The sequence below is a fragment of the Squalius cephalus genome (assembly GCF_949319135.1).
Source record: "Squalius cephalus genome assembly, chromosome: 15".
NCBI classification, from domain to species: domain Eukaryota; kingdom Metazoa; phylum Chordata; class Actinopteri; order Cypriniformes; family Leuciscidae; genus Squalius; species Squalius cephalus.
The window spans coordinates 3,668,849-3,686,389 of record NC_137136.1 but is presented as its reverse complement, the minus strand read 5'-3'; the positions used below and the strand labels follow the sequence as shown (position 1 = coordinate 3,686,389).

Genomic DNA, 17,541 nt, shown 5'->3' with positions numbered 1-17,541 from the left:
AATGGCCTTATTGCAACTTATGGGTGAAATGTAATCACAAAAATAAACTAAAGATTAACTATGTAAAATGAAGACATGTTTTAATTGTAAATGTTTTTTTATTTTTTTATTTTTTTTATTCTGAAATCATGTGGTATCTGCTTCAGATTTATCTCTTGTGTTTCCATGTTCTAATATCTTGTCATTATGAATGTTGTCTCTTACAGATAACCAGCGTTGCCATTAAAACCAGTGCAGCGAGTGCTTCTGATCCTTCTCTCCAGTCAGAGACTCAGATGGATGATGAATCTGCTCAGATCAACTCTCCTCAACAGGTACGTTCACATTCATCTAGGGATGCAACGATACCATTTTTTCAGAACCGATCCGATCCGATACCAAAAATTCTGAGTATCGGCCGATACCGATCCGTACCGATACCAGCGCAGTTTTTTTTTAATCAAGTAGAATTTCTATTACTCTGTGTTAAACTGATAAGAACTGAAAAAAAAGAAAAACACCAACAAAAAATATATGATCATAATCTGACATAAATGCTATTATAAACTAGATTAGTGGATAATTCAGCAATAAAATTTAGTCTAGAAAAATCACGAGTGCACAATTAATTGTATAAAATCTGAAATTTTGTGAAAAAAATGTTTAGTGGAGAACAAATTAGAGACAATAAGTGTAACACTAAATCTGGTAAAACTTTACACATTGCTCTTTGTATTGTTGTAAAATACATTCATGAAAAACAAGATAAAAATAGCAATTATTTTATATCCTACTATAAAATTGAGACATTTTTTAAATGTATAGCACAGCTGTTTAATAAGGTAGCAACATAATAGATAGGACAGGACAAGAACGGCTATTAATAATCTTTCATTGCGTCCCTGTATTACGATATGAAAGGCTCCAATACAGTGCGGCCCACAGCGCTTATGCGCATCCCGAGCGCAGAATGATGCTCTTGAAGCAACATGAGTCACAGCGCGCAGCGCGTCGAGTCCGCATTGAAAAGTTTAAAGCACAAAGAAAATACATATGATGCATAGTGTATTATACAGTATCTATCTATGCAATAGTCTATTCAGCATTTTCTTTTAAATTTCAGTTACTGTGCGCGTGAAGAACAAATAGTACCTGACTTTACTCTACTGTTGTGATCTAACAGACACCCGGTGGAAAGTAACATGATTAAGGTACAGCAATAAAGTCCAGCAAGATAAAGTTGTTTTATGTGAAACCATAGACCTTTATCTACAGATCAAGTATAATAATAGTAACATTGAATCATCTTGGAGAGAGTTTCATCGTGTGTTCTGTCATAACCGTACGCGACGCGCTGTTTGAGTGCTGAATGAAGAATGATTGACAGCCGCAGCTGAGGGAAACGTTTACGTGATCTTGAATTTAACACTTAAATATTAATTTATATCTCACATTATACTGTATAATGGCTTCAGAACACTTAAAATATTGTGCACGAAAACTTATGGTGCTTTATAATGTTTGTGGGGCTTAACAATAACACTGAATAGTATACGCACAATATCGGATTTGGATCGGCCTTGTCTGACCGATACCCGATCCGCCAAAAATGGCAGTATCGGAGCCGATTCCGATACTGAGTATCGGATCGGTGCATCCCTACATTCATCACTAAAGATTTAGGTCTACTATCTCTCTTTGTCATGGTTTAGTGATTTTTAAGCATATTTTGATGCGTATCTGGTGTAAATTAGTAAATTAAACCGTGTAACGACATGTGTCCAGTAGGTTAGTGCTAGTGGAGTATTTAGGGCCAGTTTTATCCTTCACAGGGATTTTTTTCTGGATTAATTGTTGCTTTAAAATGGACAGTCACGACGTCCCCACAACACACTTTCAGTCAGTGTTTGAGTTAAAACTTGTGTGTTGAATTTGATGAAACTAGTCCCCATAAGGAACTATAACGTGGTGTGTGAAAGGTCCCCATGAAGGTGTGTGAAAGGTCCCCATGAAGCCGGGTTTTATCCAGATGTGTGTGAGCGCAGACAGGGGTTGACTGGACAGGAATAAATGTTTTAGATGAAGTTGATTTGTCTATTTCTCTGAAATCCTGTGGTATCTGCTTCAGATTTCTCTCTTGTGTTTCCATGTTCTAATATCTTGTCATTATGAATGTTGTCTCTTACAGATAACCAGCGTTGCCATTAAAACCAGTGCAGCGAGTGCTTCTGATCCTTCTCTCCAGTCAGAGACTCAGATGGATGATGAATCTGCTCAGATCAACTCTCCTCAACAGGTACGTTCACATTCATCACTAAAGATTTAGGTCTACTGTCTCTCTTTGTCATGGTTTAGTGATTTTTAAGCATATTTTGATGCGTATCTGGTGTAAATTAGTAAATTAAACCGTGTAACGACATGTGTCCAGTAGGTTAGTGCTAGTGGAGTATTTAGGGCCAGTTTTATCCTTCACAGGGATTTTTTTCTGGATTAATTGTTGCTTTAAAATGGACAGTCACGACGTCCCCACAACACACTTTCAGTCAGTGTTTGAGTTAAAACTTGTGTGTTGAATTTGATGAAACTAGTCCCCATAAGGAACTATAACGTGGTGTGTGAAAGGTCCCCATGAAGGTGTGTGAAAGGTCCCCATGAAGCCGGGTTTTATCCAGATGTGTGTGAGCGCAGACAGGGGTTGACTGGACAGGAATAAATGTTTTAGATGAAGTTGATTTGTCTATTTCTCTGAAATCCTGTGGTATCTGCTTCAGATTTCTCTCTTGTGTTTCCATGTTCTAATATCTTGTCATTATGAATGTTGTCTCTTACAGATAACCAGCGTTGCCATTAAAACCAGTGCAGCGAGTGCTTCTGATCCTTCTCTCCAGTCAGAGACTCAGATGGATGATGAATCTGCTCAGATCAACTCTCCTCAACAGGTACGTTCACATTCATCACTAAAGATTTAGGTCTACTGTCTCTCTTTGTCATGGTTTAGTGATTTTTAGGCATATTTTGATGCGTATCTGGTGTAAATTAGTACATTAAACCGTGTAACGACATGTGTCCTGTAGTTTAGTGCTAGTGGAGTATTTAGGGCCAGTTTTATCCTTCACAGGGAATTATTTTCTAGGTTAATTGTTGCTTTAAAATGGACACTCACGACGTCCCCACAACACACTTTCAGTCAGTGTTTGAGTTCAAACTCATGTGTTGAATTTGATGAAACTAGTCCCCATAAGGAACTATAACATTGTGTGTGAAAGGTCCCCATGAAGGTGTGTGAAAGGTCCCCATGAAGCCGGGTTTTATCCAGATGTGTGTGAGCGCAGACAGGGGTTGACTGGACAGGAATAAATGTTTTAGATGAAGTTGATTTGTCTATTTCTCTGAAATCATGTGGTATCTGCTTCAGATTTCTCTCTTGTGTTTCCATGTTCTAATATCTTGTCATTATGAATGTTGTCTCTTACAGATAACCAGCGTTGCCATTAAAACCAGCGCAGCGAGTGCTTCTGATCCTTCTCTCCAGTCAGAGACTCAGATGGATGATGAATCTGCTCAGATCAACTCTCCTCAACAGGTACGTTCACATTCATCACTAAAGATTTAGGTCTACTGTCTCTCTTTGTCATGGTTTAGTGATTTTTAGGCATATTTTGATGCGTATCTGGTGTAAATTAGTACATTAAACCGTGTAACGACATGTGTCCTGTAGTTTAGTGCTAGTGGAGTATTTAGGGCCAGTTTTATCCTTCACAGGGAATTATTTTCTAGGTTAATTGTTGCTTTAAAATGGACACTCACGACGTCCCCACAACACACTTTCAGTCAGTGTTTGAGTTCAAACTCATGTGTTGAATTTGATGAAACTAGTCCCCATAAGGAACTATGACATTGTGTGTGAAAGGTCCCCATGAAGGTGTGTGAAAGGTCCCCATGAAGCCGGGTTTTATCCAGATGTGTGTGAGCGCAGACAGGGGTTGACTGGACAGGAATAAATGTTTTAGATGAAGTTGATTTGTCTCTTTCTATAAAATCATGTGGTATCTGCTTCAAATTTTTCTCTTGTGTTTACATGTTCTAATATCTTGTCATTATGAATGTTGTCTCTTACAGATAACCAGCGTTGCCATTAAAACCAGCGCAGCGAGTGCTTCTGATCCTTCTCTCCAGTCAGAGACTCAGATGGATGATGAATCTGCTCAGATCAATTCTCCTCAACAGGTACGTTCACATTCATCACTAAAGATTTAGGTCTACTGTCTCTCTTTGTCATGGTTTAGTGATTTTTAGGCATATTTTGATGCGTATCTGGTGTAAATTAGTACATTAAACCGTGTAACGACATGTGTCCTGTAGTTTAGTGCTAGTGGAGTATTTAGGGCCAGTTTTATCCTTCACAGGGATTTATTTTCTAGGTTAATTGTTGCTTTAAAATGGACACTCACGACGTCCCCACAACACACTTTCAGTCAGTGTTTGAGTTCAAACTCATGTGTTGAATTTGATGAAAATAGTCCCCATAAGGAACTATAACATTGTGTGTGAAAGGTCCCCATGAAGGTGTGTGAAAGGTCCCCATGAAGCCGGGTTTTATCCAGATGTGTGTGAGCGCAGACAGGGGTTGACTGGACAGGAATAAATGTTTTAGATGAAGTTGATTTGTCTATTTCTCTGAAATCATGTGGTATCTGCTTCAGATTTCTCTCTTGTGTTTCCATGTTCTAATATCTTGTCATTATGAATGTTGTCTCTTACAGATAACCAGCGTTGCCATTAAAACCAGTGCAGCGAGTGCTTCTGATCCTTCTCTCCAGTCAGAGACTCAGATGGATGATGAATCTGCTCAGATCAACTCTCCTCAACAGGTACGTTCACATTCATCACTAAAGATTTAGGTCTACTGTCTCTCTTTGTCATGGTTTAGTGATTTTTAGGCATATTTTGATGCGTATCTGGTGTAAATTAGTACATTAAACCGTGTAACGACATGTGTCCTGTAGTTTAGTGCTAGTGGAGTATTTAGGGCCAGTTTTATCCTTCACAGGGATTTATTTTCTAGGTTAATTGTTGCTTTAAAATGGACACTCACGACGTCCCCACAACACACTTTCAGTCAGTGTTTGAGTTCAAACTCATGTGTTGAATTTGATGAAAATAGTCCCCATAAGGAACTATAACATTGTGTGTGAAAGGTCCCCATGAAGGTGTGTGAAAGGTCCCCATGAAGCCGGGTTTTATCCAGATGTGTGTGAGCGCAGACAGGGGTTGACTGGACAGGAATAAATGTTTTAGATGAAGTTGATTTGTCTATTTCTCTGAAATCATGTGGTATCTGCTTCAGATTTCTCTCTTGTGTTTCCATGTTCTAATATCTTGTCATTATGAATGTTGTCTCTTACAGATAACCAGCGTTGCCATTAAAACCAGCGCAGCGAGTGCTTCTGATCCTTCTCTCCAGTCAGAGACTCAGATGGATGATGAATCTGCTCAGATCAACTCTCCTCAACAGGTACGTTCACATTCATCACTAAAGATTTAGGTCTACTGTCTCTCTTTGTCATGGTTTAGTGATTTTTAGGCATATTTTGATGCGTATCTGGTGTAAATTAGTACATTAAACCGTGTAACGACATGTGTCCTGTAGTTTAGTGCTAGTGGAGTATTTAGGGCCAGTTTTATCCTTCACAGGGAATTATTTTCTAGGTTAATTGTTGCTTTAAAATGGACACTCACGACGTCCCCACAACACACTTTCAGTCAGTGTTTGAGTTCAAACTCATGTGTTGAATTTGATGAAACTAGTCCCCATAAGGAACTATAACGTTGTGTGTGAAAGGTCCCCATGAAGGTGTGTGACAGGTCCCCATGAAGCCGGGTTTTATCCAGATGTGTGTGAGCGCAGACAGGGGTTGACTGGACAGGAATAAATGTTTTAGATGAAGTTGATTTGTCTCTTTCTATAAAATCATGTGGTATCTGCTTCAGATTTCTCTCTTGTGTTTCCATGTTCTAATATCTTGTCATTATGAATGTTGTCTCTTACAGATAACCAGCGTTGCCATTAAAACCAGCGCAGCGAGTGCTTCTGATCCTTCTCTCCAGTCAGAGACTCAGATGGATGATGAATCTGCTCAGATCAACTCTCCTCAACAGGTACGTTCACATTCATCACTAAAGATTTAGGTCTACTGTCTCTCTTTGTCATGGTTTAGTGATTTTTAGGCATATTTTGATGCGTATCTGGTGTAAATTAGTACATTAAACCGTGTAACGACATGTGTCCTGTAGTTTAGTGCTAGTGGAGTATTTAGGGCCAGTTTTATCCTTCACAGGGATTTATTTTCTAGGTTAATTGTTGCTTTAAAATGGACACTCACGACGTCCCCACAACACACTTTCAGTCAGTGTTTGAGTTCAAACTTGTGTGTTGAATATGATGAAACTAGTCCCCATAAGGAAATATAACGTTGTGTGTGAAAGGTCCTCATGAAGCTGGTTTTAATCAAGATGTGTGTGTGAGCAAGGTTTGCTGGACAGGAATAATTGTTTTTTTTTTCTGGCAAAGGTGTGTCTAGCCCAGATGATTCTCTTTAACCGGCGCAGGGAAGGAGTGGTTTCGAGCATGCCTTTTGTCTGCATTTCTATCAAGAGACACTTCTGATCCACATGAGGATGTGGACTGGGCACTCTCTGAAGTGGAAAACAATCTCTGCAGACACTTCACAAGGGTTATCGCAAGGGGGAAGCGTGGTCGACCAGTTCCAATTCTTCTGACTTCAAAAATGCTATGTGCCTTAGAACTCCTTGTTAAGCAGAGAGAGGCTTGTGGGGTTCTGAAAGACAATTCCTATATGTTTGCAAGACCAGAAGCCATGACATATTTTCGAGGGTCAGACTGCCTCCGTGGCTTTGCAAAGGTGTGTGACGCAAAGTGTCCCAAGTCACTGACATCTACAAGACTGCGAAAGCATGCCGCAACCCTTTCAACAGTGCTGAATATGACTGACACCGAGATGGACCAGCTGGCAAACTTTCTTGGACACGACATAAGAATCCATCATGAGTTCTATCGACTCCCTGAGAAGACCCTGCAACTTGCCAAGATCAGCAAAGTTCTAATGGCTCTTGAGCAAGGAAGATTAGCTGAGTTCCATGGCAAGAACTTGGATGAAATTGGGATAGATCCTGATGGTGTGGTATTTTATTTGACTTTTGTTTGATTTTCTGTTTACCATCTATTAGGGGTGTAACGATACACGTATTCGTATTGAACTGTTTGGTACGATGCTTTCGGTTCTGTGTTCGGTACGCATTTTCAAACCGAACGGTTCGTTGGACCATTTTTCCTGCCGACCAAAATTTCGTTATTTCAAATGTAGGCGGGTCGCGTGTGGCAAGCGCTCTCGTTATGTAAGAGACGCCGGCGCGACCACAACATTGTCCAACGTCAAATGGCAAACGTAATGCAAGCGGAACGAAACTGCTCGTTATTGTGTGGTTGACGGACCGTTTATCAGTTTGGACCAGTGCAGCGCGAGCTGATCATGATCATACGACACTGTTACTACACAGCGCTAATAAGAGATCCAGTAAAGAAATCATTTGAATTCGCCACAGAAGTAATAACATCGCTGAGAGATCTTGTGAGAAACATTCACATTTCTCCGTTATTAACGGTTCAAACAGCTCTGACGTGGAAACCAGGAGAAACATTGTGCCATAAATGAACTATCCGGTGTCCACAGATGGATTTACCATGGATTTACTGTAGTAACACTAACTGCAACCATGGAAGTTTGGCAGGAATAGTAGGCTATAATGCCTTCAAGTAACATTACGTTGGTTCTATTTTGACATTAAAATAAACTCGATATTACAACAGAAACGTTTAACTCTCTCTTTTCCAGCACTTTAGACACAGTTGCTCCGTTGCGCTTAAAGAAGATTAAAGAAAATAGTCCAACGCCATGGTACAACGAGCACACTCAGGCCCTTAAGAGAGCAGCCAGAAAAATGGAGCGCAACTGGAAGAAAACAAAACTAGAGGTATTTCGCATTTCATGGAAGGAGAGCTCAATTACTTACAGAGAGGCTTTAAAAGCTGCTAGATCTGCTTATTTTTCAACCCTATTAGAAGAAAATAAACATAATCCTAGGTATTTATTTGAAACGGTGGCTAAACTAACGAAAAATAAAGCTTCAAGCACCGAAGTTTCCAAGCAACACAGCAGTAATGATTTTATGAACTTCTTCACTTATAAGATTGATAATATCAGGGACAAAATGATAACTATGCAACCGTCTACTACAGTATCGCATCAGGCAGTGCATTGTAGTCTCCCTGAGGAAAAATTGGATTAATTCGTTGATATAGGAGAGGAAGAATTTACTAAACTCATTAAATCATCTAAATCTACAACATGTATGTTAGACCCTATACCAACTAAGCTACTGAAAGAAATACTTCCAGAGGTCATAGATCCTCTTCTTAATATCATTAATTCGTCTTTGTCTCTAGGATACGTACCAAAAACCTTTAAGCTGGCTATGATTAAACCGCTTGTTAAAAAAACGCAACTTGATCCTACAGAATTAGTCAATTATAGGCCAATCTCGAATCTACCTTTTCTGTCAAAGATATTAGAAAAGGCAGTATCCTCACAACTGTGTTCCTTTCTTGAAAGAAATGATCTCTGCGAGGATTTCCAGTCAGGATTTAGACCGTACCATAGTACCGAGACAGCTCTCGTTAGAGTCACAAATGATTTGCTCTTATCATCCGATCGTGGTTGTATCTCTCTATTAGTGTTACTTGATCTTAGTGCTGCATTTGACACCATTGACCACAACGTTCTTTTAAATAGATTAGAACATTATGTTGGCATTAGTGGAAATGCACTAGCATGGTTTAAATCATACTTATCTGACCGTTATCAGTTTGTAGCAGTAAATGATGAGATGTCTCATCGATCACAAGTTCAGTATGGCGTACCACAAGGCTCAGTACTAGGACCGCTGCTGTTCACTCTGTACATGCTACCATTAGGAGAAATCATTAGGAAACATGGCATTAGCTTTCACTGTTATGCCGATGATACTCAGCTCTATATTTCTTCAAAACCTAACGAAACTTATCAATTCACAAAATGAACGGAATGCATAGCGGATATAAAAAAATTGGATGACTCGTAATTTCCTACTTCTAAATTCTGAAAAAACAGAGTTTCTAATTATTGGACAAAAAACTTCCTCACGTAATAACCTAGAATACTGTCTAACACTTGATGGCTGCTCTGTTAAGTCTTCGTCGTCGGTTAGGAACCTGGGTGTGCTCTTTGATACCAATCTTTCATTTGAAAGTCACGTGTCTAGTATCTGTAAAACTGCATTTTTCCATTTAAAAATATATCTAAATTACACCATATGCTCTCATTGACAAATGCGGAACAATTAGTTCATGCGTTCATGACCTCAAGGCTAGATTATTGTAATGCTCTACTGGGTGGTTGTCCTGCACGCTTAATAAACAAACTACAGCTGGTCCAAAACGCAGCAGCTCGAGTTCTTACTAGAACCAGGAAGTATGACCATATTAGCCCGGTTCTGTCAAAACTGCATTGGCTCCCTATTAAACATCGCATAAATTTTAAAATATTGCTGATCACTTACAAAGCACTAAATGGTTTAGCTCCGCAGTACTTGAGCGAGCTCTTAACGCATTATAGTCCGTCACGTCTATTGCGATCTCAAAATTCCGGCCAGTTACTAATACCTAGAATATCAAAATCGACTGCTGGCGGTAGATCCTTTTCCTATTTAGCACCAAAACTCTGGAACAGTCTTCCTACCATTGTCCGGGAAGCAGACACACTCTGTCAGTTCAAAGCTAGACTAAAGACACATCTCTTTGACCTAGCTTTCACATAATACATTATAGACTTCTATAATTTAATGTTAGGCTGCATATATTAGGTCAGCCGGAACCGGGAACACTTCCCAAAAATCCTGATGTACTCGTTACATCATGAGAAGAATGGCATCTACGCTAATTTTAGTGTCTGTGTTTATCCCGAGGTTTTCCTGCAGCCTGCCGGATCCAGGCCGTATCCAGATCTGACGAAGGACCTTCGCCTGGACCGATGACAACGCAGTGCTGAAGTGCCAACTAGTCTCTCCCTATGGAGGATCCCACTACCACTCTACAGATAAGGCGTTGTCGGGAAAGGCGTTGTTCGTTTCGCGTTCCTACCCCAAAGCAACAAAATAAAATAAAATTCTTTATCAAAATTTATAAGGAAAGACAAGTACTTTGTTTAGGCTTGGCTTATAGGGAATTCCTAACCTGCGTATATTCAAACGCACATAACTATAGAACCCATTCTAAATGCGCATGTGAACGCCATCAGCGTTTCTCACAGGTTCGCGTTTAAAGTCTGTGTAGAGGGAATGGTGTCGTCTTAGCGGCTACATTGCTTGATCGTTGCGACGGAAGCAAATCAATCAAAACTAACTTTAGATGGAAATAACTTAACTCTGCTGTAAAGCCGAAACAATCTCTGTTACCTTAAATTATAAGCTTATCTCTGTAAAGCTGCTTTGAGACAATCTACATTGTTAAAAGCGCTATATAAATGAAGATGACTTGACTTGACATTGTAAATACAATTGCTGCCCTCAAATGTTAATCTGAACTAAAATAAACCTTTGTTTATAACTACTACAATATTACATTTCACTTTTTCCAAGGAGCGTTTTGTTTTATATGCTCCTAAGAAGAGTCAATTATAGCTCCAGAATTGCTCAAAGTAAAAAAAAATCATACTTTATGATGTTAGTTTTAATAAAAAAAAGAATAAAAAAATTAAATCAAGGAAATTACTCTGGCATTTTTTTTCTTTTTGCTGTATCAAAAACGTACCGAACCGTGACAAGTGTATCGTATTGAACTGAAACGTAAATTTTGTGAACCGTTACACCCCTACCATCTATTCGTATACCAGGTGTTTACGATCCATTATATACCATTGTTAAGCTGTACTTTGAACTTCCACAGAAACGTTATTGACTGTGATGAGGAAGACGGGAGCATACAAGAGGGACACTGTTCATCTACTGTTGACGGTTTGTATTACTGTCAAAATACACTACTACATTTTGCAGTTATTCATAATTTTCAGTCACGTAACTTGTGAAGACCTGACAGACAAAAATATTGTTCTAACATCATAGCCAACATTAAAGAAGATGCTTCAGTATGCTGAACAAATGTTTTTTTTTTTGACGAAACGGCTCATTGTGTAATGAATCAAATGCCTCCAAGCTATTCTTCAACTAAATTACACTAAACATTCATTCTGGAGTGAATATTTTTTTGTGAGTTTACTACCATAAAAAATATATTTCATAGGAGAAACTTGTACATTTTTCATTTTTCATAAAACACTAGCTGATCTGCTCTCTTCTCGTGTTGGTTGTGTCATGGCACAAAACGAATCATGTCAGATGATTAAGACATGAAATAAAATGGTTATACTCAATTTACTTGCACTTATATTTGATTAAATGTCTGCTGGAAAGATGTAGTTCAATTATACTTGCAATAATGAACAATTGCACAGGTTTAGGGTTTATTGTACTTTAATGATTTTAAATAATTAGTGCATAAGTGTGACAAATAACAGTGTATTGTCAGCATTCTATAGTACATTTAAATTGTATCTTTCTGAAAATGTTGAACTTTGATTATTTTCCATAGAACCATCAGCAGAGGTGGCACTTCCTCCTACCAAGAGGAATGACATGCCGCCACCACCCAAGAGACCCAGACCACCATCAGATGAAGAGATGCCTACAGGAGCCAGTGCTGTGAGGCCTTCTTCCAAAGGTGAACTCTTTACACATTTCTTAGACTAAATTAGACCCTTTAGGAGCACTTTAACACCCAGATCTCAGACCGGGAGCCTCATTTATAAAACTGTGCGTAGGAACCTTACTAAAAGTGTACGTGCGCCCGAAAGCCAAAAATGGCGTACGCAAAAAAATATTCAGACTTATAAAACCGTGCGTACGCCAGAACCTGCGCAGAATTCACTTTATAAATCCCAGTCAGCGGAAGATTGTGCGTACATGCATCTCCACCCGAAATAACCATATGTGGAGCTTACGACGCCTAGTTTTACTATGCAGATCCTCATCTACATATCATTTGACTACATAACTGAGGGAAGGAGGTTGTTCCCCAAAATCTCGCAATACATGGCCCCAGTCATCCTCTCCTTAATACAGTGCAGTCGCTCTGTCCCATGTGCAGAAAAACACCCCCAAAGCATGATGCTACCACCCCCATGCTTCACAGTAGGGATGGTGTTCTTGGGATGGTACTCATCATTCTTCTTCCTCCAAACACGTTTAGTGGAATTATGACCAAAAAGTTCTATTTTGGTCTCATCTGATCACATGACTTTCTCCCATGACTCCTCTGGATCATCCAAATGGTCATTGGCAAACTTAAGACGGGCCTTGACATGTGCTGGTTTAAGCAGGGGAACCTTCCGTGCCATGCATGATTTCAAACCATGACGTCTTAGTGTATTACCAACAGTAACCTTGGAAACGGTGGTCCCAGCTCTTTTTAGGTCATTGACCAGCTCCTCCCGTGTAGTTCTGGGCTGATTTCTCACCTTTCTTAGGATCATTGAGACCCCACGAGGTGAGATCTTGCATGGAGCCCCAGTCCGAGGGAGATTGACAGTCATGTTGCTCAGGAACCCATCTGTAGTTGTTTAGAGGGTTACTTGGTTGATGCTAGAATCTACGAGGTGTTTTGTGGCACTAGTAGGAACTGTAGCTGTTCTAAAAATGAAAACACCGAATCAGTAATAACTAGCCTAACCCCTGGAGCAGTTTGAGTGGATGGATGCATAAAAATAACTTGCAGCCAAGACATTGATCCTAATATATTTTCCTTTTCTCCAATGATCATTTCAGGCCAAGTGACTGAATGTAAAAATCACTGTTTGATTGACAGTGTAATTCTATTTATAGGTAGAGTGCAAATTAATTTCTCTTGCAATATAGATGCTGACATAAATACTAGGGCTGCCCTCGACTAAAGTTTTTTTTTTTCTAGTCGACTAGTAGTCGTTCATTAAGCTATTAGTCAACTAATCGCATTTTTATATTAATAAGCCATAACTCATAATAATGAGCCTTTAATTGCCTATATAATACATAGCCTAATTAGCGATCAAGCGCACACTTAAAGTTCCGCAGCGCACCGGCAAAAATAATGATTAAGTGTGTCTTGTGTCAGAAGGAGACTGTCTAAACAAACATTGTAATAATTTATTGATATTCTCGGCTGCAGAGATTAAGTTGATGATACAGACTCGTCATCTCCGCAGTGACTCGCATTTCATACGGATTACATAATCTGAGTATTTATTTTCCACTTGAATTGATTCGTTTAAAAGCAGACATTTCAAGCTTTCTATAGATATATTTCTCACGTGTGTGTGTGTGTGAGGCAGGGTGGGAATTATGTAATTTTAGGGGCAAGGCCATTTGGCCTCCACCTTTTCTTTTTTTTTTAGGGGCACCAAGGCCATATGACAGGGCACAAAGGCCATTGAGTACAATTCGATGGTTTTCCCATTCAGATTGATACCATAACATCCTAATTTGGAATAAGACCTGGATTATGACTTTTTTAATAAAAAAAAACATTTTTTTAATGAGAGAGAGAGAGAGAGCGCCATTACATCCAGAAGGTATACACCCTCACACAACAATAGAAACAACATAAATGCCAATAAAAGCATTCAGAAACAACACAAATGCCAATAAAAGCATTCAAAATATTCATTCAGTCCTCTATATCATGTGAGTGTGAGAGAGAGAACCATTCCATCCAGAAGGTATACACCCTCACAATCATTATTGCTCAGCGCTCAACGCAGTTTGCTTCGCGCTCCACTCAAATCGCCCCCCGCTCGCTCCAAAAAAGGAAAAAAATCTACATGTATATCACTTGTAGCGGTCCCCAAGCTTTTTTGCGCCACAGATCGGTTTAATATCAGACAATATTTTCACGGACCGGCCTTAAAGGTGTGGCGGATAAATACAACAAAATAAAATGATACGAACGGCATAAAACCTGGGGTATTTTTTTTTGCCTATAATAATAAACGTGAATCCAATGTGTGGGCCTACTAGCAACTTTATTAGCAGCATCCTCTAACATCGCGCCTAAAAACAACTGAGAAAGTCTGAACACAAACAAAATGCCCCCAAAAGAAAAGAATCTCTATGTTTTCGGTGCTGATGCGATGTAAGGGTGGCGCTGCTGCCAATAAAGCACCTAAAAGCTGTCACAACGAACCGGCAAAATTAATGATTATGAATATGTAAAATATAGCAGGAGACATTTTAATTGTTTACTAATAAACCAGTTTTTTTTTTTTTTTATGTCTGTGTCGGCTGGAAAGATGCTGACTCGCGATCTTCGCAGTAGTGAACGCGCCAGAGAGAATTGCACATTTCATACGGATTACATAAGAGAGAAGTCTGTTTTCTTTCGTTTTGAATTGTTCTGTTTAAAAGTAGACATTTCAAGCTTTATATATATGTCTCAGGTCTGTGAGGCAAGTAGGCTATACTTGTCTGTAACATTGTGTTTTTTTTTTTTTGTGAAATAAATTTCAAAATAAATGCGACTTATAGTCCAGTGCGACTTAGGCTAGGCCTATACTGTATGTGTTTTTTCTTCTTCATGGCGCATTTTTTGACTGTTGCGATTTATACTCCGGAGCGACTTATTAATAGTAGGCTACATAATGGTTTTTGAACTCCATTATTGAGCTGAGTTTTGACTGAAAATAGTCTACTGTTGATGACTGTGCAAGACAGATGGATTCAGGGTCAGGCTTGACTAAGCATGCTTCAGACTCGTGGTGTGAGCGGAGCGAAACTGGAGCGGGAAATAGGGTGACGCTCTGTCCTTTTGAAATTGCCGCTCTGCGCTCTGTCCAAGATCCGCCCGCTCGCGCTCCCCGCTCGCTCCCGCTCCACTCCGCTCACATGCTCTGCTTTATACATGGAACTTGGACAGGGCCAGGGCACACAGGCCACTGTGGCCGTACGATGATTTTTTTTTCACGGGGCATGAAGGCCAAAGTGTAGGGCAACGGCGGCCGTGGCCGCGGTATAATTCCCACCCTGGTGTGAGGCGAGTATACGCTGAGTTTCGGCTCATTTCTGTGATGCTCAAGTTCACTGAGACAGCAGAAAGCACATCCTGATTGTTTTCATTTTACAAAGCACAACATTTTGTAGTTATTGTGAGTTTACAGAAATAAGAGTTGAACCTTTACAGTTTGCATTACTCTGTCCTTTTATTCATACAGATAAGAGTATTGAAAGTTAAATGATCGCGCCGGCGCCTGTATGTCCTGCGACTAACCGACTAATAAAAGACCTAATAAATAATAATAATAAAAGACCTAATAAATAATAATAATAATAATAGTCGCTTTGGTGCATTTCTCACATCACTATTTACATTTGCACAACAGTTAGTTCAACCTCCACAACATTTAGTCATTTGTGCACATCATAGTAGCAGTTTCTCATTCCTTCCAACAAACTGCAAATGCTTTTGGACATGCATCTATTGCTTTCATACAACTCTCTGCTGTTTTATAACATTATCATTTGCTTATGTCATGTCAGTCAAAATTAACTATACTTGTGAATGCTGAATAGTCATTCCATATAAAACTAATAGTCCTCATTTCATTGCTTGAGTCATTACATACAAAAATGTTGAACTAGTTATCAAAATCTGTCAAGCAAATTTTACACTTTTTTTTAAATTATTATTATTATTATTATTATTATTTTTCTGAAAATGCCTCCTAAATTGAATAATTTCTCTCAGGTGAATCTCAGCTTTCACTGATGAGGAACATCTGGATGTGCATGAATGATTACAGTACTATGTACTGTATGTTGTATGTTCAGTTCCAATATGTACTGCAATATTGTTTACAGTTGTGCATAGCTCTATGCATAGCTGTATTTATTTCATTTGCACAATGCTGTGAACAAATTAGAATTGCAAAGAGCATATGCAGTAAAAATGTGAAACATACATATTCAGTGTCTTGTACTCTGTTACCTCACTAAATACAGTAATGTGTAACTTTACTGTATTTTTCAAATGGCTGTTCAAATAGTATATAGTGCTATCTTGAGCATGTACAGGTAGTGTTACCAAGATCTGACTTTTTTGCAATGGAAAACATTTACAGAATAAACTGCCATAATGAAAACATAACCAAGCCATTTGACTATCTTGTTCATAAACAATGGTGTCAGGACTTTTCATCTTGATGACACTGACACTTTCATTGACATGAATACTTGCTTTTGAGGAATGAGCTATCCATTTTGAGCAAGTGATACGCTTTTGCAGGTTATCAACTAGGTTTTGCAGTTTGTACTAATTGTTCTGAGAACTGCTTTAACTGTTGTGCAAATGTAAATAGTGATGTGAGAAATGCACCAAAGCGACTGAGAAAAACTGTAATAACCAGACCTAATAAATACTGATAATAGGATTCAGAACTTCGGATTGGAATTCCAGCACACACTTTATCATTTCAATTGTTTTTTCTGTCCACTTTTAGGTAAAAGTACCCAGAAGACACCCTGGCAGCAGACAGAGGTGCAGGCGGTGGAAAGGCACATGAAGCGATTCATCACATTCATCACATCGTTCATTGTACAAGCAAAGAGCGACTGTGACAAATGTTTAAAAGCTGAACCAGAAGCACTGAAGAACCGCGATTTGAAGACCGTAAAGTTTTACATTTATTAGTAGTGAATAAATGTGTTGAAGCTCAATTAGTAGTAGATTTTGTTTTATTTTTTATAAGTATCAGGTGAATGAGTAGCAGCTGATGCTGGGAGGTTGGCCGAAAAAATTACAATTATAGAAAGAATAGTTTGAAGTGGAAAGGTTTAAATGTTTGACCTGTGGGTATGAAATGGGTTGGAAAATATCCAGACAATAATTCATTACTTGCATGCAGTCCTTTGTTGCAGTGAAAAAGTTCTCCATTCACATATAATCCACTTCAATCACACTAATATTCCAATCAATTGTAAGAACAATCAATCGATCCAAACAAATATTCTGCATGTTGAGGAGATGATTACAAGCACAACACTAGGGCCTGGTTTCACAGACAGGATTTAGATTAAACCAGGATTAGGCCTTTAGTTCAGTTAGGACATTTAAGTAGCTTTTATAAACGTGTCTTAGAAATAAGCATTACTGGTGTGCATCTTGAGACAAAACAATGGCACTTGGACACAAAGGACTTAATTTAAGATGTGCTTTCAGTTAAAACGGCTTAAACACACACTTTAGTCTGAGACTATCTTAAGGCTGGTCTGTGAAACTGGCCATAGGTGTTCTATGCAAGAGTGAAGCTTGGTTGTAGATTGAACCCATTTTTTTTAAGGGCAAATGGACAAATGCAATCTGAGGAA

The 17,541-nt window shown here is 38.9% G+C and overlaps 1 protein-coding gene and 1 long non-coding RNA gene across 3 annotated transcripts in view; one reads left to right on the top strand and one right to left on the bottom strand.

Annotated features, from left to right (window-relative positions):
• The window catches only part of LOC307172345 (mannosyl-oligosaccharide 1,2-alpha-mannosidase IA), a 223,088-nt gene that overhangs the window by 201,658 nt on the left and 3,889 nt on the right, over positions 1 to 17,541 (bottom strand). The window lies entirely within an intron of this gene.
• Positions 127 to 16,890, top strand: LOC307172372. Its single transcript, XR_013823699.1, has 4 exons — positions 127 to 7,176; positions 11,039 to 11,106; positions 11,741 to 11,869; positions 16,674 to 16,890. It is a non-coding gene; the product is annotated as an uncharacterized lncRNA (long non-coding RNA).